The sequence below is a fragment of the Mustela erminea genome, chromosome 2 (genome assembly GCF_009829155.1).
Source record: "Mustela erminea isolate mMusErm1 chromosome 2, mMusErm1.Pri, whole genome shotgun sequence".
NCBI classification, from domain to species: Eukaryota; Metazoa; Chordata; class Mammalia; order Carnivora; family Mustelidae; genus Mustela; species Mustela erminea.
In genome coordinates, this window is record NC_045615.1 from 69549695 (window position 1) to 69575424 (window position 25730).

Here is a 25730-nt window from a genome sequence, read left to right on the forward strand (position 1 = left end):
CCCTTTTCTTAGGCACCTTCAGCACAGAGGGAAGGATTCAGAGACTCAGTCCCACGGAGTCCTAAAATCGGCAAACTCAAACAGCGTATCAAGTTGGATTTCTAGGGGGACACTGTGTTTCCAGTGCTAAAGAGTTCTGGTGTCAGTCCCTTAAGGTGTTCAAATGTGAATCATCCTACCGGACTGGTCTTTGTGATATCCAGTTAAAACAAGCATGAAATATCATCAGGATTTTAAGGCACCTGTGACTGCTTTTTTAGAGTTATGGGTGGGAAATGGGGCATGAGAATACCTCAGCTGCGTTGTGTAGGGAAGTTGTCGGAGTTGTTTAGGCAGTAACAATGCCTGTGTGATACTCAGCCAAAATATAAGTGCACGATAGTACCATGATGACTTCTCTGCTATTCTTTTTTTTTTCCCCCTAAAACAGTTACTTCAAAAAATAAGGTGTTTTTTTTTTCCCCTGTCCTGCCCTTCCGGCTTCTGAAACATGTGTCTAGACTTTTTATGGGGTGTCTTTACTTTACTATAGTATCTTTACTCAAACTGTTTCTATGACACGATTTATGACAATTATGTCTTGCTGTTAGTAGACCTATCTTCTCAGCTGTATCACAGAGATTGTGCCTTTTAATTCTTGGAATTTTGCACAAAACCTGGCACATAGGTGGGGCTCGGTTAATTTATTTTTTAAATATTGTGTCAATAACATTATTATTAGTTGAAAATATGCAATTTAGATCTCTACTGAATGAGACTGAAGAATGCCGGAACAGATATATGTGGATAACATGTCCAAAGCAACCCAGTATACCTGGATCATCTGTGTAATTCAGATGAATCTAGGTCTCGACCTGAATTATTTAAATAATTCCCTCTGCAGAAGACTACAGGCTGGTGTAGAACAAAGCAAGGAGAATGGCCTTCTTTCCTATAGTCAGCTTTTAAAACACCCCACTCTCTTGTTTCCATGGCAAGAAAATCTCCTGGGTGCATTGCCAGGAGGTTCTCCCTTAGAAATTGAAAAGAAGAAAGAAACGAAGGGAAAGAAGCAACCCGTCGCAGTGTTTTCTGAAAACAGCCTCTCTCTCCTGCTGATCATCGACTGCTGCCCGGCCATGGAAACACCTCAGCCAATGGTGCCCAAGCCGCCTCTACTCAGCATGCTGGAAGCCTGTGATTAATTTTGTTTGACAGCGGCAAAAAGTGTGTCCTACCTTGGATGCCAGCTGATTATTTCCAGTATGGTTGCTGCTGAAAATTCCATTAATGATTTGCAAAATCTATTCAATTTGAAGAGAGGAGAAAAGTAAATTGGACCCAGTCTTTAGGAAAATCCTAATCTACAGAGTGAACTTTCGATGACAGAGGAACTGAGGAATATAACGGCAGCTTCAAAATTTTTTTTTGCATGAGGGATTTCGTCTGTTATTGGCAATGTATCATTAAAGAATGTGTTGTGGAAACATAAAAATTTTTGATTGATGTGCTTTCCTTTTCTTTCCAGTATTTAAATACGACAAATTCAGGGACGCCTGGGTGGCTCAGTTGGTTAAGCGGCTGCCTTCGGCCCGGGTCATGATCCCAGCGTTCTGGGATTGAGTCCCACATGGGCTCCTTGCTCAGCAGGGGGCCTGCTTCTCCCTCTGCCTCTGTATGCCATTTGTCTGCCTATGCCCTCTCTCCCTCTCTCTCTCTCTGACAAATAAATAAATAAAATCTTTAAAAAAAAATAATAAATACGACAAATTCAGATATGCAGCTTGTGTGTATTAGTTAAGTACCTATAATATTCAGGGTCCTCAGGAAAATTTATTGAGTTGAATCGAGTGTGCTATTATAAATGTTTGTGAGTGAGACGTAGGGCAAACCCTTGCAGAGCCTCCCATCTAAGATAGTGATTCTTAACTGTGGCTACATGTTAGTATCCCAATGAAGGACTTTAAAAAGTTTGATGCCTGGGTCTCACTCCCCAGAGAATTTGATCTAATTCATCTGGGGGTGAGTCTTATGGCCTCAGTATTTTTTCCTATGTCTCCTCATGTCCATAATGTGCAACCAGATTTGAGAAGGAATAACTGATCTGAAGGGAAGCAAAAAGGTAATAATGGCCAAGTCCCAGTCCATGTACAAAAGACATTGTTTCTAGTCGTTTGTCTATGTGAAAAGTATAAAAATTTAAAAGGAGGGAAAATTGTATTTCATTGAGGCTATCAGGGAAAACTTCACAAAGGAATGTTCAATGGTCTTTAAGTCTGTAAATTTTTGATGGTCAGAGATAGGCACACAGGGTGAAGGTGAAAGGCAAGGCCAAACTTAAGCCAGTTCTTTGAACATGAAGTAACTAATGCGTTATTGCTATTATCGAAGTTACAGTGGATTTGTCATTTTAGCGAGCTAGTGACTCAAATAAATTTATGAAATGGTGGGGTATTTCACTGTTTTTTTTTTTTTCCTCGGTACTCTAGACATTACTTCTAAAACAACCATATCAAAAGCACCTAATATGTGGGGGAGCGGGCATAGATTTTAAAATGTGCATTAGTACCTTGCTGTTGAAAGTATGTGGTCCGCAGATCAGTAGCGTTAGCATATCTGTAATTTGTTAGGAACGTAGAATCTTGGGCCCTACTCCAGACCTAATGCATCAAAATTTGTGTTCTAAAAAAGATTTTTGTATGGACACCAAAGTCTGAGAAACACTATTTTAGTATCTAAGTTACAAATACATAATTAGCTATAATCCATTGAGGGAAGGAGAGAAATAGACCTATGTTTTAATCAGTTAAATTTCTGGTTGACTATGTGAACAATGAACAGTATTGACAGGCAATAATCTCATTTAATCAGATAGCTTTTTCTATTTATCGTGCTGTATATCCACGTGTAATAATTTACTTAAGTGTGGAAAATACATTTAAATTCCTGCGACTTTGTCTTGGTAGTCCTCTCCAGTTCCAGGCCCCTTGTCTTGAGTAAGGATCTTTTCTTTTCTTTTTTTTAAGATTTTATTTATTTATTTATTTATTTATTTGTCAGAGAGAGAGAGAGAGAGCGAGCGAGTGCACAGCAGGCAGAGTGGCAGGCAGAGGTGGAGAGAGAAGCAGGCTCCCCGCTGAGCAAGGAGCCCTACGAGACACAATTCCAGGACACTGGGATCCTGACCTGGGCCGTAGGCAGCGGCTTAACCGACTGAGCCACCCAGGTGTCCTGAGTAAGGATTTTTTCACTTTAGACCTTGGTAATATATCCTGTGCTTTTCTAATGGATGTCCTCAAAATCCCCTCTGAAAACCAGTTGGGATCTAAGATGCTGTTTCCCTGCCATCCCACTGCACATGGGTTTGGGTGGCATATGGCAGATGGGAAAGAAAGGCAAGGGGCTGGAAAACTCCACCCATGGAAACATGGGTGCCAGAGTAAACCTGCAGCCCACAGAAAGAGGGTCTGCTTGGGGGGGTCTAAGCATTATTTACCTCTTTAATCTGAATTAAATAACTGTAAATAATGATCCAGAGAAGTTTTTCTAAATAGCAGAATGTTTTATGGATGGCTATTTTACAACACTGCCTCTAATCCAAGAAAAGGTAATATATTTACAAGTTATTATTAAAACATTCCTTTTCCCAAAATAGTATTACTTTAGTGATCTGATTAAATACCCTCAGGTTGATATTTAGCAACAAGAGCTATAATATGCTTTAGTTAACAGAAATCATCTGCCCCCTTTCTGGAACTTCAGCGTGCAAAAGAATATCTGAGAATGTTGATCAGAAAAGATATTCCAAGCCCTCCTGAGATTCTGATTCAATAACCTGGATGAAGGCTCAGGAATCTGCACTGAAACAAGCATCCCAGGAAATTCTGTTGTTGGTGCTAAGAATATTGCGTTTTGAAAAAAAATTTCTCCAAGGTGTTATATTCTTAAGAATTGCTGACTTTCTTCCAAAATCAGTAATATTTAAATTCCAACTGCCAGTCTATTACCAAGCATAGTTAACTGTAGATTGAACCACTTAATCAGGTAAGCTTTCTGAAGGAAATGATATTAGAAATCGATTTTGTATTCACTGTAGGGTTTCATATTCTAAGCATTGAAATATGTACTCCATTATATTTAATTATTGATCATATAGCATTTTTGTAGGGAATAATTCAGTTCTTCTTCTTCTCCTTCATCATCATCTTCTTCTACAGAAACCTATAAATTAGTATCTGACCACTGACGCTTGGAGATTTTTCTTTCCTTAGCTACTTATCATTATAGGAGGAAAGGTCAGAGAGAGAGAAGTGGGAGGGAAGGAGAAAAAGGAAGTAAATGTTGTTTATTGTGAGGTGCTTCAGGGGACTCAGAAATATTAGAGAACAATTGTCCTGTTGTAAATCTGTTGCATGGATTGATGTCAGGAACTTTTAATTTTGAAGAGTGGGGCATTTGTATCATTTCTCATGCTCCGTTTATCAGTGAATATTTGAAATTATGACTAGCCAAGGACTTCATTGCATTCCCACGTAAAATGGAGCTAAGAGCATTTGTAATATATATGGAGATACAGAAGTTTAAATGTTGAGGTTGATACATTTGAAGTATCTTTTTGACAAATAAGGGAGAAAAACACCATTTTATTTACGTAAGACACCTTGATATCTTCTATTTGAGATTTATGGTATGACCAAAAAGATGATTAAATTACCTTTATGTCTCATATCAGGTTATCTCTTGTTCCTAATTTTATGTTGCATCCAACAACAACAGTAAGTGTTTGTAACATTTTAGACTTTGTTATATTCCAACGCAGTTTATCTCCAACCAGTCATGCAGGGTTTTGTCACGGGAGGTTGTCGAATCTCATTCTCTGTATGTCTTTGAAAATAAAATATATTTCAGAAATATTTACATACTTTTGGGTTACCAAATTAAAATAGAAATATAAAACATAATTTTCAAAGCTAATGAGCTTGAAAGGTCCCTTTTATATAATTACTGGTGCTTTCTTGAAGACAACTTGTGTCTAATCATAAAATCTGAAGTATCAGGGATCCTAGTAATTCCTTCACTAGGAATTTGTCTAAGGGAATAATTAGAAACTTGAATGATTTGTATAAGTAGGTATTGTAGCATCATTTATCAGTAGCATAATAGACATGACTGTTGACCTGTAGAAACATGGGCAAACATATCGTGGTGTATCCATATGAGAGGAAAAGACAGCCATTTAAATTAGTATTTTCCAAAAATATTTAACATATGAAGATTCTGAATATACAATGTTAAGAGAAAAAGAGCAGGATATAAGAAGGTTAATTTTGAAAATAAAAAAAAAAAAAAAAGCACATTAAAAATTTGGATGGAGGGCGCCTGGGTGGCTCAGTGGGTTAAGCCACTGTCTTCGGCTCAGGTCATGATCTCAGGGTCCTGGGATCGAGTCCCGCATCGGGCTCTCTGCTCAGCAGGGAGCCTGCTTCCCTCTCTCTCTGCCTGCCTCTCCGTCTACTTGTGATTTCTCTCTGTCAAAATAAATAAATAAAAAATCTTTAAAAAAAAAAAAATTTGGATGGAAACATTTCCAAGTGCAACAATGGTCTTTTCTTGAGTATTGAACTGTAGGTGATTTCAACTTTTTTTCTTGGTAACTTTCTGCATAGTCCAAAATCTTTTCAATGAGTTTATGTTACTTTTACAATTAGGAAAAAAATTGGAATATAACTTAAATAGTCTGGGTTGTTTTAAGGGTGGTTCTGTTTACGAGCAGGTGGTGAAGGGGGAGACCTGGCTGGCTCAGTCCATAGAGCATGTGATTCTTGATCTCAGGGTGATGAGTTCACACCCCACGTGGGGCTTAGAGCTTACTTAATAAACAAGACAAAACAAACCAGAAAACCCCAGGTGGATGGGCTAAGTGAACCTTTAGTGTCCCTTCAGTTCTATGGGCCATCTGCCCAGTTCTGTTAACCAATAACCACCGAAAGGAGTTCTATCCAATTCGTAAAGGCAGAAAGAAACTATGCCTTCGTGAGTTCAGTCTGTATCTCTGTGCATATCTCCTGCCTTAAACTGATGGACTATTTATTTGAGTTCAAGCTGTCCCCAAGGAAGGCTGCTTCTACTTTGCTTCTATGCAAGTGTTGTTCACTTTTTACAACCAGCTGCTGAATTGGAGCCAGCAGCCGGCCCACCGTGTGTTGCACAGAGCAACAGCCTGAGTCCAAGATTCTCAGGAGTAAGCCTGCCTGGGTATCTTGAATATGCCTGCATACAAAGCAGACATCACTGAGTATGGTTCTCTCTGCTTCTGCTCCTGTAATGAATACGTAAAATAGGAAGACAAAACAAGGGCCATATCTTAGTGGGTTGACCTTGGGAAAATGCTGTTGCTGTTGAGTTTGTCTTTAAAATAGAAATCCTAATGGCTTTCTCTGATTATCTCCTATATAATATTGTATGCAAGGGGTTTCTACACTGCAGTCTTAAAATACTAGTTGTTACACGATCATACTCACCTTTTCCATACTATTTCTTTTCCTTTGTACATAGTGATGCTAAAGAGACAGTAGGTGAGCAGCAGCCCTCCTGCCTTGCCCAGGACATGGGCTGCTTTGTAATGTGATCTAGAAATGGAGTGTGACTGGATGGCCTGATGCTATTTATTATCACCACTTAAAGGGAACCCATATGCTGGTGGCATATTGAGCTGACAAGCTGTGATGTCATTGGCAGGAGCAGCACTTCCAGAAGGCAGAGTTGCTGAGGATTGTTGATGACATGATCGTATGAACATACTGAATGCTGCTGGTCAGTCGTAGCAATGGCGTCTGGGGAAATAAGGTCAAGGGAACTGAAGCGCTGAGTTACTCATGATTTAGGGTCACGGCCTTTTGGAGATGTTGGCTGGACACGGATGGATTATGGATTGTTGTTGTTCTAAAATTAAGCTGAAGTCCCATAGAGTTGTTGGCACTTTTTTTTTTAATCGGCCTTCAAAAAGTTTATTAATTTTTGTGGTGGATGGATATTTCCTTTTCTTTGCCAAAATCGAAAAATACCCAGGTGTGAGCCCATCCTGCTAGGTTTTCTTTAGCTGTTTTATTCCTGAATTTATAAAGTAGTATACCTGCCCTTTTTTTGAGAAAGGAGAAATATTATTGATGTATTTTACAATGGGCAGTACACTGTTCTGATTCTCTTTCTACCTTATTGATTACACTTTCCCTGACACCCTACCTGAGGTCATTCAATAATTTTTTTTTTTCTTCTGGAACTTGGTAAGCAAAGAAAGGTAAGTAGGCACTACATATTTTGAAAGCCTTAAAAGCCAAAGTACACGTCCTTTAGGTAGTGGAGTTTTGATGAAGACAGAATTATGGTAATATTTATATTATGGAAAGGTCACGTTGGCAGCTACGGGACTGCACGCTGGGAGGCATGTAAGGAAGCTATTATAATCCAGATGACAGATGAATATATCTTCAGTGAGGACATTAGTCAGGGATTAGAGAGATTCAAGAAATACTTAGGAGGTGAAATCAACAGGTATACATTGGGTGTGAAGAGGACTCCAGATTTCTAGATTGGGTCCCCAGGGTGATACATCAAGAAGTAGCCACCAGTGCTTTTTGTCTGCTTACATTGTTTCCTGAACTTCTAACTTCCACACCTTTAAATTGCATTTACTTGTGTTTTATGTTTGGTTTTCTCTTCTAGAATGTTGGATACTTGAGGACAGGGATCATGCTTTATTTGCCTTGGGTTTCTTACTGCTCAGCATTTAAAGGGGTGACGAATATAATTAAAACTGTGTATCTTTAAAAACCATGTTTAATTTATGTTGACTTTCTTTTTCATTAATCTGAATCACTGTGTTGTCGTAAAAAATGATCCGATCAGAGGAAATAAATATTTCAATTGCACGTGGGTCCTTGTCCTAATTGACTTTCCCTCAGTATACCATAAATACCCAAATTTACTAAAGCAAAAAATATTTAAAAATAACCAAAGATGAAAAACCAAAGCCGTTTTAACTATTGATTTAAGAGGAGAGCCAGTCGCTAGTCCAGCATTCTTAACGTCTTGCTTCAGAAGGTGTAGCTCTAACTAACCTGGGTGTGATCCTTCGTGACCTTGGAAAGTGATGAACATGGTACATGGGTTATCTGGGCCTTAAGGTGATCTCTGAAGCACAACTGTTGATATTACTCTCCTATGGAAGAGATTTGTGTGTTGTTATGGTGGTGGAATCAGTTTCATTTCTGAAAGGAATCTGTCATTCTACAGTCAACCTAGAATGGTGGTATTTTCCATTGTTACTCTTTATCACTAGAGAACTTTGAAAATCAGGAATAATAAAATCAAGTACAAAAGCTCCGGGCAGCCTTTTTAAACTCTCGGGAAGCAGTTTTGTTTATCAAGTACACAATTCGTTAGTCCTTCTTTTCATATAGTTTTGAGAATATGTGTTCAATGCAGTTAATATAAACTCTATCTGTAAGACTTAGATTCTAATCAAAGTTAAAAGTCACTGTCTAAATTGAGCCATGACCAATTTTTATATGATTATGAATTATGGTGAGGCAACATAAGAAAACCAATCTCATGACTTTATATTCTTACGTATTATAATGTTCAAGCCTGGAGTACATGCAAGGCCCTTAGAATCCCTTCAAAGGGAGAGAAAGACGTTCCCCTACTTGGAAAAAAATCTGTCACACCTGTAACTGGCTTGGTCAGCTTCATTTGATTTCCTAAATCTGTGCTCTGGCACCTGTTAGTTAGTGAGAGAGTGACTGGTGATTTTGTTTTCTTTTTCACACCCTTGTCTCTTTAGGACTGTATTTGGAATCAGTCTCCCTAGGAGAGAGAGGCAAAGGGAGATGGAAAAGGAGATGAAACCAGGGATGATTTGGAGAACAAATAGCAGAGATGGGAAGGTAGAGGATGGGCAGAGGAAAAAGAACCACAGGAAAGTCCTTTGGGTATAGTGTGATAACCCCCACATTGATCTGTTATCAATGCATTGACCATATGAACAAAATTGTATGGAATCATTTTAATCTATAAATCACATGAGCAAACTGTTTTCAAGCCCTCCAAAGGCATTACTTATAAAACATATATTATTCTTACTGGACTACAGAAATTTATTTTGTATGTTTCAAAGAAGTTGAAATTCTCTTTTAAAAAAAACGTTGAGTTTTCACTAACTCAGAATGTCTTTTTTTTTTTAAGATTTTATTAATTTATTTGAGAGAGAGTGCGCATGCACACTGTAGCGGGGGGTGGGGTGAAAGGGCAGAGAGAAGGAGAAGCAGACTCCCCTCTGAGCAGGGAGCCTGATGCGGGGCTCCATTCCAAGATCTGAGATCATGACTTGACCTGAAGGCAGATGGTTAACCAACTGAGCCATAGAGATGCCTCATAATGTCTTTTCTTTTAATTAGTCCTATTAATAAAATTTTACTGCATGTATCTAGTACCACTCACCACTTTACATTTTAAAAACTCAGCATTAATTGACATCATTGGGAAGTTCCTCTGGACATTGATTGCTTTTAAGTTTGAAAGGAGTATACTTCTAAAAAGTCATTAGTTTCTTCAAAGAAACAGGATCCCATTCCAGGGTTACATTCCTTGATGCCCAGCTAGAATGATGGGGCATTTCTCGCAATTAATAAAGCTGGCTTGCATTTAATTTAAGCACTAGTTCAACTACTTTGATCCTAACAGCATGACATGTAGAATCATTTAGCAATAAAAGTAATCAGAAGCCAATAATTTAATAGAAAGATCTATTTTATAATATGAAAAATACATTATCACTGACAATTCTTGTGAAAATTTTTTCTATCATGGCAATTATTCCTTGCAGAATCTTGTTTTGCTTTGCTTTTCTGCTGTAGAATCAAGGTGTTTTGATGATATGACTCTATATAGGAATCACCCTGGGAAATAATTTCCCTTGAAGGAATTATTTAAATCACTTGTGGAGAATACATAATAGTTGTTGGTTTAGACTTCAAATAATTTTGCATGGTAAGTGATAAAGTGCTGTTTTTGATGATGAGGAATTATTTATTATTAACCTGCAAAATTGGCCACTCATCTGACAAGTCTCCACTTAGATGTTTTGTTCTTTAAGGAAATCTTTTTTACCTATAATTAAGTGAACTCAATCATTACATTCAAAATTTTTTATCATATTTTTCATAAAATAACTTGACTCTATTTGTATTCCCAGCAATTAGTAGAGTGGCTGTATATTCTAAGTGCTCAATAAATATTTGCTAAAAAAAATAATACACGAAAACTTATATGTAAATACAGAAGTTTTACATTTTATTTTAACTTGGATTTCAATTTGCATGATTTGTATTTTGCATCTAAATATGCAGCAAATGTCTACAATAATTCAGCTTTATTTGCTACCAGAAGGCATTACTTCTTATTTCTTTAGGATTATATTTATTTTTAGATTTTATGAAAGTTACACATTTTATTAATTTATATAATAATTAATTTTATGTCACTGTTAATGATGAAATGCCCATCATTATTAAAACTTAATGAAAGGGGTGCATGGGTTGCTTTGTTGGTTATGTGTCTGCCTTCAGTTCAGGTCATGATCCCAGGGTCTTGGAATCGAGCCCCACATTGGGGCTCCCTGGTCAGCTGGGTGCCTGCTTCTCCTTCTACCTCCGCCACTTCTTGTGCTCTCTTTCTCACTGTCAAATAAAAAGGAATCTGTAAACAAACAAACAAACAAACAAACAAACAAAAAACAACTTAATGAAAGATGTTTAGTTTTAACACACAATTTCCTCTACCATTTTATCCATTGGACTGTTTATAAAACCAATTCATCTTCAATATTTGAAACATATAGGAAAGTGTTCCTCGATTGTGGATAATTGTTTCAGTTGTGAGTTTTATACAAGCAAGGAGAGAAAATATGGTTGAGATATTCTGACTTAAAATACTTTGCATCTTATGAATATTATGTGCAGGATGTCTTGGTAGTTTATTCCCAGGTCTCTTTTTAAATTCTGTATATTTAGTGCTCATTGTTATGTTTCTTGAAATAAAATATCATGTAAATTCCGCTATAAATGTTGAGCTGGCTTTATAAAAGTGGTCTTGCTTAAAACTACAAAATCTGTCTGAGAGTCACCTAGGAAGGTGGGAATATGTCTAGGCAGCTTGGGCACAGGAATCTGAGTCACTCTCAGGTACATGCCCTGAGCCTCTTCTTAAGAGACTATGCATGTCTTTATCATTTCTCAACTCCTCTTGCAGTTAATAGCACAAGTGACTTTCATCCGGTTTTCAATTGTATTCTCAAAGTCCATGGCTATTAGGAGTGGAAAGGCAGGATTATTATTATTCTTCCCACTGTGTAATCTATAAAACTGTCTGGGCCAAGCAAAATCATGTTGGCATTGAAGGTCAAAGCCACAACATAGATATGTTTATTTATAGTGGTAGTGTTGCTTAGACAACAAGAAATCTAGCCCATAGGCATTAAGAAATCTTAATGGCATTGAAGAAACTAGCCAATAGCAAGCTTAAAATATTTGATTTTGGATATCTGGTATTTTGAGTCAGTTCATTTGAGGATCTTTTCCCCCCTAAGACTATAGCTCCAGTGGATATTGAGATTTTATGCTAAATTTAGCTGATAAAAGAGTTATGCCTGATCGTTGCTATAACATACACGCCTGCGATTTCATGACTTAGCACAAAAGAAGCATAGTTTTGGCTCACATGAAATCTAGTGGGGGATGAGGCTTTGTATGTTTTATATGCAGTTGTTGGGGTTTGGGCTTGTGTTGGTTTGCTTAGAAACTCAGGTTGATAGAGGCTCTACTTCTTCTAACATTGGGCTTCTGAGATGTCTGTCAGGGTTGATATCCACCTGCTAACTGGGGAAGTTAGAGTATGGAGGATTGTGCTGGTGGTTTTATAGGCCTGAAGGAGGACTTTGCAGCCCTGAAAGGGGTATGTATCTCTTCTGCTTAGGTTCTATAATCTCTCTTATGGTCTAACCAAATGCAGCTCCACGAAGAGGCAGCACGAGTTTCTGGTGAATAGCCACCTTTCTCTACTAAGGTCAGAGAGGGATGGTGATTGTTGTGTTCAAGCAACAACTGAATATTGTTCTTAGAATATTGATATTGAAGATAAGGCTATTTTTAAAAATGGAAACCAGGGGGCGCCTGGGTGGCTCCGTCAGTTGAGCCTCCAACTCTTGATTTTGGCTCAGGTCATGATCTCAGGGCAGTGAGATCAAGCCCCAAGTTGGGCTCTGTGCTCAGTAGGGACTCTGTTTGAGGACTCTCTCTTTCGCTCTACTCCTCCCCCTCTGCCTCTCTAAAATAAATAAATGAATCTAAAAAGCAAAAAACCAGAAACTAAATACTAGTAATTCGTAATTGAGTAAGTTTAGGACTTGAGGGGTTTTAGAACTGGAGGGGTTGCTATGTCATCCAACAGAATCCCATTTAGGTGATTAAGGAGATATTCTTAGATTTCAGAAATTCAGAACAGTTGTTCCCCTTTTTTCTTCTGGTGATTATTTTTAAGTGAAGGGATAAAAATCCCTCTTTCTGCAGTTGCTTAAATAAAATTGCCAAGCAGAATGATAGTTTTATTTAGAAGATATATACAACACATCCTTTTGTGTTATAATGATTATATAAATATTCTAGGATGCTAAAATACATTTCTGTGATTAAGAATAGCTATGTCCTCGTATACTTTACCAAGTATTTCTAGGTCTTTATGCCACTTGAGCCCCTCAGTGACCCTTTGAGAAAGTTAGATTAGGTATTTTTAGCTTTCCTTTTAGACAAGGAATATAATACTCACACAGTTGGTTTTTTCTTTTTCTTTCTTTCTTTCTTTTTTTTTTTTTTTTTTAAGATACTCATAGAGTTTAAATGGTTGTCTCAAAAGCCTTTGGATTGTAAAGGTATAAAGATTAAATGAGTGAGAACTATAACCCCATGATGCTGTTGGATGACCCATAGTGGTATCTATCTGGACACTGGAAAGAACCATTATTGTAGATTTTTCAGTTTGTACAATCTATACACATGAGCACAGATGCAGATAATGTGAGGATCATCAAGGTGACTGAAATGACAGATCAGCATTGCTGGCTTTTTGCATTTTGCTGTGCAGGCATATTTTGTATATTGGCTTTTAAATATTTATAGGGTAGAATTCCAACAGTGGACAAATATGCCTTTTTCTTTTTCTTTTTTTTTTTTTAAGATTTTATTTATTTATTTGACAGAGATCACAGGTAGGCAGAGAGACAGGCAGAGAGAGGGGAAGGGAAGCAGGCCCCCCGCTGAGCAGAGAGCCTGATCTGATGCAGGGCTCAATCCCAGGACCCTAAGATCATGACCTGAGCCAAAGGCAGAGGCTTTAACCCACTGAGCCACCCAGGCCCCCCTGCCTTTTTCTTTTAATCCACAAGGCAAGAACAATCAAAACTATAGCTCCAATGTGTGTATTTCTAAATGAACCCAGAGCTATTTCTACTATTTTCAAGACATTCTTTTATTTAGTACAATTGACTTCTCCTTTTATTCATTGCTTCTTTATTGAGTTTTTATTGCCTAGAATTGTTCAGTACAGAGATAAAAGATAAGGTCCATTTTCCCAAGATCACAGTCTCATGAGGGATAGACAGAGAGGAAACAGTGGCTTCTCCTACTCGAATAAAGATGATGAAAGAAGGGAGCCTTATGAGCCCTAGGAGCAGAGGCTAACGGCTTTAAGGAGATGGAATGGGTGTTATAGAAGGTATTCTGGAGGAGGTTATATTTGACTTGATTCTGGAAGGATGAGTAAGAGTTCAATTGGACATGTATTGCTTTTTAAAATGTAAAATACAAAGTTCAGTTACATTTAAATATTTAACTTAAATTCAGAAATAAGTCTAAAATATTATAGCCACATCTGGGCTTCAGAAAAAAATATTTAAAGGCCAGCTGGGTAGAAGGTCAAAAACACTGGGAAATAAAACCAATAAAAAACATTGGGCACTAAAGTCAGCATGCAATAATTAATATGGTTGGACTCATCATGAACTTGAACTTATTCTGTATTTCCTCACTTATTGTGACCTGTGTATATTTCTTGATTTGGAAACTTTATCCTTTTCTTTAACTCTATCCCTGTTCTGACTCTGGCTATCTTGTATGAAATAGGACCCTATACCTGCTGTGATGCACTTATTATATGTATTTTTTCTGTAAGTATATAAATATTATATATATGTTGATTATTTATGACTAGTCTCATTGTATCAGCCCTCATCTTTCATAGTTATCTATAGCGCTTAGATTTCTGTGTTGTTTTCTTTTATCCCATCATCCCTGGTGGCAGCATGCATTGCTTATCTGGAAATCATCTATGTTTGCAAATTTTGACTTTGCATATGAAATAAAAACCTTTATCTAATTTTCTTCTAAGAGAAATAGGCTCTCATCTACTGGAACAGTTCATGAGAAGTTCTACAAGACTGAAAGGGAAAGATGGAAAGCAGAGAAGGCCTCGCAAGAGCGTAGTAACTCTGAGCTTCTGTAATTTCTAAGTCAGTTTAGTTTATTTTTAATATGACAGAGAGCTGATCCAGTGTTAAATGACTAATCATTAATCAGAAGGTTAGAATGGACTGGTGTAATATATTATGCTTAAGATTAACATAAAACTGCTTCAGAATACATGAAGAACCACTATACTCTATTAATATAGGTCCTGAACACATTTTGCTTGCTTTTGAAATATGTATCAAAAGTTGATAAAAGGCAGCCAAGTCTTCAAGACTTTCCTTTTTTTTTTTTGCTTTTAAACACTCTTCTATTTTTATTGAAAAATCAACATGATAAAATTAAAGAGCCTTTGAAAAGAGGTTTCATTGCTCTATTACCTTAACACAATCACTTTGTGTTCCATGCTTTGCTTATATTCATAGAGAGATATTTTCCCTGTAGTTACAGTTCAGTGTAACTCGAACATTTATCATTTATGTATTTAGCAAATGTTGATTAAGTACCTGTCCTGTGATAGGGCATGTTGGAGGTGCAGGGGGAAACTGCTGTGAATAAAATAAAATCCCTACCCCTATGGTGATTATATTCCATGGAGGGAGGGCGGGGAGACTAGGCATTTGACACAATAACCAACAGATCAGTAATGCCAGAGGGCAGTAAATGCTATGAAGCCAACTAAAGCCTGGGAAGAGGATAGAGAGTGTGGAGTGGGTATATAAACTGGAGTGGCTAAAGAAAGGAAGACTCCTCTGAGGGGGTGATATTTGATCAGAGACCTAAGAAATGTGAGGGGGTTACCTCTGTGGCTATAGGGTGAGTCCATGCCTGGCAGAGGAAATGGGAAGTGTCTGTGCTTGAGAAAGGAACTTGCTTGGCAGGCTCAATGTGGAGCAGAAGAGCCAGTAAGTCTGAAACATAGAGAGCAAGAAGGAGAATGGTCAGAGGTCACCAGGAATCACACTGTGAGTGCACTGTTGGTGGCAGGTATATGTTGGGTGACAGGAATATGGACGTGAATAAAACAGCCTTTAACTGCCAGAAATTGGTTTTCAAACAGCCCACATATGTATAAGCAGGGAATTTCAATAAAATGTGTTAGGTGCCATTATGAGGAAAAGAACAAAGCGTAGTGAGTAGCATAACTAACTGTGCGGGGGAGGCAAGGATGCTGAAATGGAGTTTGGAGGGTGAGAGGAATTTTCTAGGAAAAGAAGGGAAGAAAAGGCATTCTAGATGTAGAGGGTATCACACACCAAAGCCAACGAGTTGTGAAACGTCTTGGCATATTTTAGGTTTTGGAAAATGTTTAATGAGATTTATGGGGCACCTTCCTAGCTCAGTTGGAAGACTGTGCAACTCTTGATCTTTGGATTGTTGAGTTTGAGCCCCACATTGGTTGTAGCGATTACTTAAAAATAAATTATTTAAAAAAATGTTTACCAAGGGACGCCTGGGTGGCTCAGTTGGTTAAGCATCTGCTTTTGGCTTAGGTCATGATCCCAGGGTCCTGGGATTGAGTTCCACATAGGTCTCCTTGCTCCGTGGAGAACCTGCTTCTCCCTTTGCCTGCCACTCCCCTTGCTTGTGCTCTCTCTGGAAAAAATAAATAAATAAATAAATAAAATCTTAAAAAAATGTTTAATGAGATTTTTAAAAACGTATTTTGGAGAGTCATGGGAAGTGAAGCTAGAAAACAGAACAAAATTACGAAGTTCCCAAGTTAAAAAAAAAATTCAAACATTACAATAAAGTATTTCAGACTGCTTTTCCTTTTTTTTTTTTTTTTGCATTTTTAAAATTTTTTAAAAAAACATATAATGTACTTTTATCCCCAGGGGTACAGATCTGTGAATCGCCAGGTTTACACACTTCACATGCTTTTCCTTATTAATTTGAGTTATTTTATTCTATAAAAGTTTAAAATTTTATTCACTGCATTAAGTTCATTGTTTTTCTCTATGATTTTTTGCCACTCTTTAAAAGTGGGGGAAATTGTTAACCATCAATTAGTAACATCAAAGGGAGAGGACTTATCCATTTCCTCAGTTGAAGCAAATAAAGAGCATTTCCCAAGCTACTTTGATTTTCAGTTTTTGGGAAACAAATCAAGATCTCAAAGTTATATGTATGTTAATACTTATTTTAAAAAAATAATGTGTTTCCTAGTTTCCTCAAAAACATTGACTTTCCATAAGTTCTAGAAATACATGTAGTAATATATCTTTAACTGTAATTCCTTGGTCAAGTAATATTACTTTTCAAGAGATTTCACATATTTTGAATGACTGTTATTATTGTTTAAAATTTATTTACTTTATTATCTTCCACCCTGACTGGAAACCTTTAGAAATGAATTCATATATGTGTATATATATGTGTGTGCATGTGTGTGTGTGTAGTATATAGTATTTTATATATATATATATATAATAGCACATTGGGAAAGTTTATGTTCAGAATAAAGTTTACTTTCAGTACCTAGTGTATGTGTGTATATATATGTATATATACATATGCATATGTATATATACACACTAATCTAGTTATGTGTATGTGTGTGTGTATATATATATATATATATATATATATACACACTAGATGCTGAACATAAACTTTCCCAATGTGCTATTTTATCCTCTGAACCTCAACAGATTTCATTTCAAACTGGTTTCATTGGTACTCTCTGTTTGGTTTAGTTTTTATTTCATAATAGATGTAACTCTGCAATCCTGCTAGACTTGGAGGGAGATAGGAAAAGGTGGACCCAAAAGAATGGCAGTGAGAACCCAAAGATTATAGGATATTGCCTATTAATGGTGGTGGAAGGGTGCTCTCTTAAGCTACAGAAGTAATGGAATGGTCTGATAGTTAAGATAAAGCACAAGTCAGATTTATTTGAGTTGTCAACAGTGAGCGATGATGAACTTGCTGATCTTGACATTCTTGGACCCCAGGCACTCCATGGCTTCTACAATATTCATATCTTCTTTCACTTTGCCAAAGATCACATGCTTGCCATCAACCACACAGTCTTGGCAGTGCAGATAAAAAATTGGGAATCGTTTGTATTGGGTTTAGTATTTGCTATGGGCAAGATACCAGGACCTGTACGCTTTGGGATGAAGTCCTCATCAATTAATTTTCCCCTGTAGGTGCATTTGCCACTAGTGCTATTATGGTGTGTGAAATTGCTACCTTGACACATAAATTCCCAAATAATTCTGTGAAATATGGAATCCTTATAACCAAGTCCCCGTGCTCAGAATGCCAAAGGTTTCTGCTGTCTTTGGAACCTTTTTTTTGCAAATAGCTTGCAGGCAGTGCAGCCAAGAGGCTTGTCCTTGACTGCCATGTCCGAGAACAGGGTGGGTTGACCTTGGCTAGGTGGCAGCAGTGTTGGTGGCATCTGCAAAACCTCATGGGTGCTCTTTTTGAAGATTGAAATGCTTCTAGAATTCCCAGAATAGCATTGTATGCTGTCTGTAAGAAATCAGAAACCATGAATTTTTTTTTATATGTTTGAATTGCTGTGTCAGCTATCCCTTGATGCTCTTCATTATAATAAGTACTATGGTGAACAAGTAATGTTTTGGGAACTGCAGGCTGTATAGAACTTGAGCTCAGGGACTGTGGGGTTCTCTAGAGGAGCAGGCAGCTCCCTAAGAGGCGCAATTGGGTCACTGGGAGTTTTCACAGGCGCCTTTTCGGCTCGATGAGACGGCTTTCATTAGTATTAGTGTCATCCTTCATTTTTGAACGTAACTCTGCAGTGGAAGTGTTTACCAATACAAGGTGAAGACTTTTAGAGCACACCACCATCGACAATTGGCCTCAAGTGTCTAAAAGCTTGATCATAGTCTTATTTGAATGGACTTCATGTAACAAATCTCAAAAACCTCGGGATATTAATCTTTTACAAAATGGTATTTAGAAAAGAAGAACCTTTGATGTCTCCAAAAGACACTGAAACAAGTCAGATGACCTGAGCTGGGATGGAAACTAACATTTATCTGCATATGGGCCTTCTGCTAGTGGAACACATTAGTTCATTGACCTGCTACAATTGCTAGACAAAGTTAGCACCATATTACACCAGTGTGCAAACTGAGGCTCAGAGAAGTTGGATGGCTTCTTTATCATTATTATCATTAATTGTATCATTAATTAGAATCCAGGACTTTCTGGCTCTAGTGTGCATGGTGTCACCTATCAGTTCTGTTTAAATGCATCATTTGATCTTTCTGATCCTTAGTTCTGCTCTAGTTAATTTTCATAGCATAATGAACCACTCCAACACTTAATGGTTTAAAACAACAACAATTTCAATTCTCTCCTACTCCAGTAGGCTCCACTGGCTTTCTTATAGAGCTGTCTCAGGGCAGCATTCCAAGAAGGTGAAAATGGAAGTTGCAAGATGTCTTAAGAACTAGGCTCTAGAACTCTAGAACTCTCATGGTGTCACTTCCTTACATTCTGTTAGTCAAAACAAGTCATAAGACCGGCCCAGGTTTAACAGATGGAAAATAGATTTTATCTCATGATTATCTCTTGATGGGAGGAGCTTTAAATATTCTACAACCATATTTAATCAGCCACTGTTCTTTTCTGTTTTTAATTTTTTAAGATGTTGTATTATGTCGCACTATTACCAAAGCACTTCAAAATGTTAGAAAGTCAGGTTTTAGATTCTTAAATGTGTCTTCTAATTTTGTCCTACTTTACCATTGTGAAGAAGATATTTGAAAGAAGAAAAATGAGTGTGAAAGCCTATAAATAGAGCCCTCTGTAAGCTAAGGTGTTATTAAGATTTATAGAAGATGCTAGGATTTACAGTTGAAAGGGGTTTTTTATAGATTAAAAATAAAGGAAAAAGAGATTTGAGACATAATCTGTAACTCATAGGGCATAGAAATTTTCCTCAAGCCTCAGAAGCATAATTGGTTTTCTGAAATGTAATAAAATGTGATTTTTCAAAATTAAACGCTTTGTTGCTTGTGTGTGTAGAATCAGGCAATGAGCAAAAGTTGTGTGAAGTCAAAGTCTTGCCATCCTTTGGGTAGTTAATAGTATTAAACCCAGACACTCTCACACCAAGAAGTCTGTGGAATCATATTATGGACATGGAATCATCCTGACTAAAGCAGAAATGCCAGATAACTCAATCCTAATTCCTTCTTCTAAAATCTAATTCCTTTTGGCATCCCAAAATATTGTTGCAGTGTGCTAAAATGAGTTCTAAAATGGGAAACCTAAGTGGCGCTACAGAACTGAGATCCTCCAGGGATTTCTTTCTAAGGGAGGGCTGGGTGAGATTCTGGGACTTTATTTAGGAAGAAGTTCTTACAAATTAACAATCTTGGGAGATACAGGTTTCCGTTTATGGAACAAAGAAGTCACGAGAATAAAAGGTACAGCATACAGAATATAGTCAATGGTATAGTCATGCAATAGCGTTGCATGGTGACAGACGGTGTTAAAAACAGCGCACATGTGAGCATTGCATCCTGTATCCAGTTGTTGAATCACTATGGTGTGTACCTGGAGCTAACGTAAAATCATGCTTCAACCATAGTTAAATTTAAAAAAATGTATGGATGCGTCAAAAAATATTACCTTGACCCCACTTCCCATACTTGCATAGCCTGCTTGCCTGTGTGAGGCATTTGAGTTTGAAACAGTGACAGAATTATGGCTGAAAAGAGTCAAACACCCTGATGTTTGATAACTAAAGAATCTGGGGGTTTCCCCTTGGCATATTGATGGTACATCAGTGACAACGAGTGGAGACTCTCTGGTATAGGGGTGCAAAGCGAAAAGATGAACGCAAGAGTTCCATTTATCTGCCTCCTGTTCAGGCTCTGAATAACCATGATGCAGAGTCTGCCCGTCTATGAGCCAGACCATAAAACCGGGTTTTGGCAGTAAGACTTCAGCACAGATTGCACCTGCTGCTTTAAAAATGCTGCTTATCCATCATCCTCAGCATCGTATCCATGTCCAATCCAACACAGCCTGCAATTTTGACTGCTCTCTATATTCCTGTAAAACGACTTCAAAGAATGGAGAAAAACAATTTATAACTCCAGATTGCCTGGAATTCTGAATTCAGAAATTTAGGCAAACTGAAGAGTAGTCCAGTTCTTTGATCGAATTTTGGATTGGCCATAGTCTTGGTAAGAGGTGACACTTGATGTCTGTATTTTTTTTTAAAGGTTCTGAGTTGTGTTTGTCATGATTAAATTTTTCTCAGAGTACAGTTAATGATTTTCACACCAACTGGCAATTTTAAGATTGATTAGAAAGAAAAATTAACAAATGGTGGCAGTTCAACTTCCTGAAACAAAGAAATGAAATAGATCAACATGAATAATTTTGAAAATTATCCAGATTTGTTTTGAGTAATAATAGCTAACATTATTGAGTGCTTATTATGTGCAGTATCTTAAGAATTCCACACTAATTAAGTCATTATCCCTGTGAGACACCCCCACTTCATCGAGGAGAATATTGAGGCGTAGAGAGGAAATAAAATTTGTCTATATTCACAGAGTAGAGGGATTTTTTTTTTTTTTCCTGGCAGTTTTATCTCCATGTCTGGTCTTAGTCACTCTCTTCTACCACCTCTTGGGTTGTCTTTCTCAGACATACATCCAGTCCAAAGAATTTCCCAAAGGCCTGGGTTTTTAGACATTGTTACAAAGTGCAAGAGTCTAAACATTACTGGGCTTTTGGAATATTTTGTATGAAATGTAAATATTTATAGTCATAGTGTAATGACAGATATAAAAACAAAATCCATCAATACAAAGATTGGTGGAAACTGTGGATTTTCCTTATAAAATAAAATCATGTGTTTCCACTCTAAACATTATTTTTTGGGCGCCTGGGTGTCTCATTCAGTTAAATGACTGCCTTTGGCTCACGTCATGATCCTGGAATCCCAGGATCAAGTCCCAAATCGCACTGGGCTCCCTGCTCAGTGGGGAGTCTTTTTCTCCCTCTGGCCCTCCCCACTCTTGTGCTCTCTCTCTCTCAAATAAATAAAGAAATCTTTTTAAAAAAGCATTATTTTTCTCTTCTAAGATGGCTGAGTAGAGCCCATGTACATTCTCAAAATTATTTTTTCAACGTGGTCATGTGCAAAGATAAAAATTAAGGTTAGAATATTTTAATTTCTTCAGAATAGTATCTGGCCACAAGATTACCATCTACTTTGTCCAAGTATACACTTCATTTTATACAGTACGTCTTAGAGGGCAAAACTGCCCTCCTTCCTGACTGTGAGGACTGGAATTTAATAAATATTAAACTTAGTAAACACAAGGAAGAAATAGTGAGAAGAAGTAACTTAATATACAGGCAAAAACAATGGTACGAATCCTTGCTATTTGTAATTTGGCAATAGACCAAGAGCATGGACATCACCTGAGAGCTTGTAAGAAATGTAGAATCTGGGGTGTCTGGGTGGCTCAGTGGGTTAAAACCTCTGCCTTCGGCTCAGGTCATGATCCCAGGGTCCTGGGATAGAGCCCCATGCTCTCTGCTCAGCAGGGAGTCTACCCCACCCCGCCCCGCCTCTGCGTGCCTCTCTGCCTGCTTGTGATCTCTGTCAGATGAATTTAAAAAAAATAAAAATAAAAATAAAAATAAAAGACATGCAGAATCTCTGGTGCCAGCCCAGACCCAGGGAATCTATGTTTACATCAACAGATGATTCAGATGCGCACTAAAATTTGAAAAGCCCTGAGCTAAAACTTTTGTATTCCATTAGTAATTAGTTGTATAAATACGAATAAATCACTTACTATTCTCTGTATTTTAATTTCCTCCATTCTTACCACTTAGTATACATTGATTTTGACCAAGTTAGTTCTGTAATCTTTGTTTAGTTGCCTGTAAAGTAGAGGTACTAATAATGCCTACCTTGTATTATTGTAAGAATTAAATGACGTAATAGTTGTAAGGTTTGTAGAATACTGTCTGCATGTATTATATAGTTAATAAATGATTGCTGTGGTTATTTTAGTTATTTCCCTAATGTACTATATTATAGATTATATGACAAGTTGAATAATAAATTTCTTCCTAAATTTCCTATATAGATATATAAATGTGCTTTTTTCCATATTCTCCACTTCATGACATATTGCAAAACTGTTTTTCAAAGTGGTTGTACCAATATAGATATGCTTTTAAAAATTGAGAAATTGGGGCACCTGGGTGGCTCAGGTGGTTAAGAGTCTGACTTTTTATCTTGGCTCTGGTCTTGATTTCAGGGTCATGAGTTTAAGGTCCACATTAGGCTCCTTGCTGGGCATGGAACCAACTTAAAAAAAAAAAAAAAGAAAAGAAAAAGAACTGAAAAATTAAAAGCAGCAAAATTTTCCAAGAGTTAAAATGCCCAGTTGAAAAAACACTGGCATGGGGATTGGACAAGCTGTAATCCAGTTGCAGTTCTATTTTTTTTTTTTAAAGATTTATTTATTCATTTATTTATTTATTTGACAGAGAGCACAAGCAGAGGGAACAGCAGAGGTAGAGGGAGAAGCAGGTTCCCCACGGAGCAGGGAGCCCGACCTGAGCCAAAGGCAGCCGCTTACCAAATTGAGCCACCCAGGTGCCCCTGGTCCCAATTCTTTTGACCTTTAACCTGTCATTTAATCTTTTTGGCTTTTATGGTAATTAGAATATTAAGTGCTTTAAAATACTTATAGTACTACTCTATGGATTTTATAGAACTGGCAAAACACAATAATTATGCATATGCTATTTTTAAAAAGATTTTATTTCTGTATTTGATTTTATTTCTGTATTTCTGTATTGAGAGAGAAGGAGAAAAGGAGCTTGAGCAGGGAGAATGGCCGAGGGAGAAGCAGGGAGCCCAAGGCTCCAGAGGCTCCAAGGCTCAGATCCTGGATCATGATCTGAGCTGAAGGCAGAAGCCTAACCCACTAAGCCACCCCAGTGTCACTGTACATATGCTAGATCTCTCTCTTTTTTTTTATACTTTTATTTATTTATTTGACAGAGAGAGACACAGTGAGAAAGAGAGCACAAGCAGGGGAGTGGGAGAGGGAGAAGCAGGGAGCCTGATGCGGGGCTCAATCCCAAAACCCTGGGATCATGCCTGAGCCAAAGGCAGCTGCTTAACCAACTGAACCACCCAGGTGCCCCTGCATATGTCATCTTAATCTATAAGAATCTGTGATAGGAATTTGGGATGACTGCTGTTTTGTGGCATTGATGTTGGAAAATTTTAGAAGCTTCAGAATCTTCCAGGTTATTAAATTACTGTTTCAGCCACAAATATATGCTCTCTCTCTATTTAATCCCAAATTCATTATTTCTACAAGAAATATTTTGCTATTTGAAAGTCTGCTCATTATATAAATAGTATCGACACATTTATTAAAGCTTCGGATAAAAGTCTTCTGTCCTCTCTTCTATCACCTTATTGTCCAGTCGCTATGTGACCACACTGGCTGAATCATTGCAAGCTTGCCACAAATCTTCACTGGATGAAAGGCAGTGACTTCACCCTAATTGTTCTCCTTTTGAAAATTCATTGAAATTTGTTGCTTGCCTTTTTTAGTGATAGAGTTTGTAGCAAAATATCAACTTTATGATAACTAAGAAGTATTTGGAATTCACTGTGATTCTTCTTTGATGAAAATCTGTCTCACATTCCTAATTAATTCAGCCAGTGTTTGTGTTGGACCTGAGTGTACAATGAAACTCTCACAAATGAATAGAATTCTTGAACCTTCCATAGTTGGTTGGTTTTGTTTCTCTTTCTCAATTAGTGATGGTAAATTTTCCTGGTGAACATGTGGCCAGTGCACTAAATAAATCTTTGCTTGTTTCTTTAAGATTTTATTTATTTATCTGAGGGAGAGAGAGAGCATGAGCAATGGGGAGGGATAGAGGGAGAGAAAGAAGCAGACTCCCCACTGAGTGGGGATCCTAGTAAGGGGCTTGAATGCAGGACTCGGAGATCATGACCTGAACTAAAGGCAGATGCCCAACTGACTGAGCCACTCAGGTGTCCCTCACTAAATAAATATTTAAATTGAATTGGATGTTGAAATGATTGCAAATTAAATAAAGTCATTTTTTCCTGCTTATTTAAATGTATCTGCAAGTCATATTCTATTGAATTGCTCTGTGATTTAAAAAGAATAGTTTCTTAAAAACCAAGGGGATGCTATTTTGCTTAATCATTAGATTCATAAATAAGTAAAAACTCTTATCAACTTATCTCTGAGGCAGAGACTTTAAGTCATTAGGAAAGAGATGGTCTTGAGGGAATCCCACTTACATAAAGTTTAAACATTTGGACATTTAACTGAAAACCTTTGATTATATATTTAAAATAATTACCTCAGCACCAAGAGGCCCAGAAAGAACTTACTGTCATAGAAAACAGTATATTGCTCTCATGAATATATATATAAAGTTAAAGCTACACTGGGTCTCAGTTATCTTTTTTTTTTAGCAGATTTTTTTGTTTTTTTAAGATTTTTAAAAATTTATTTACTTGACAGAGAGATAGAGTACAAGTAGGTAGAGTGACAGGCAGAGGGAGAGGGAGAAGCAGGCTCTCTGCTGAGCAGGGAGCCCCATGGGGGCTCTATGCCAGGCTTGATGTGGGGCTGGATCCCAGGACCCCAGGATCATGACCTGCTTAACTGACTGAGCTGCCCAGGCACCCCTTTTTAGCAGCTTTTAAAGATATAATTGACATAGTTGTTTAGTGTGCATATTTAGTGTAGTGTACAAATGGATGTTTTGACATATATATAAACCGTAAAACCATCACCACAATCGAGATAATCAACATATTTATTGATCTTTGGATTGATGGAGGTATTTCCTTGAAATCAGAACCAGATTCCATTTTTTCTCCAGGAAAGATTTTTTACTACTGGGTTGAATTTAAGCATTAAAATGAGACTTGTATACACACAAAATTTATTTGTGTGTAGTCCCAAAGCATTGTTCTCCAACTGTAGTTTGGATCTATTCATTTTAGAATCTAGGGTGTGGCTGGAGTGCAAACTGTAGCATGACTGGCCTCCAGTGGTGTCTTTGAAGAACAGCAAGGCCGCTCGATTCAAAGCAACAGGTGAGGTTTAGGCAAGAGCAGTTCCATGTTGGCTAAGATCATACACGTGC

The 25730-nt window shown here is 37.4% G+C and overlaps 1 protein-coding gene and 1 pseudogene across 14 annotated transcripts in view; one reads left to right on the forward strand and one right to left on the reverse strand.

Moving 5' to 3' along the window:
• The window catches only part of ANK2 (ankyrin 2), a 664974-nt gene that overhangs the window by 357679 nt on the left and 281565 nt on the right, over nt 1–25730 (forward strand). The window lies entirely within an intron of this gene.
• On the reverse strand, nt 17447–18374 carry LOC116584095 (annotated as a pseudogene).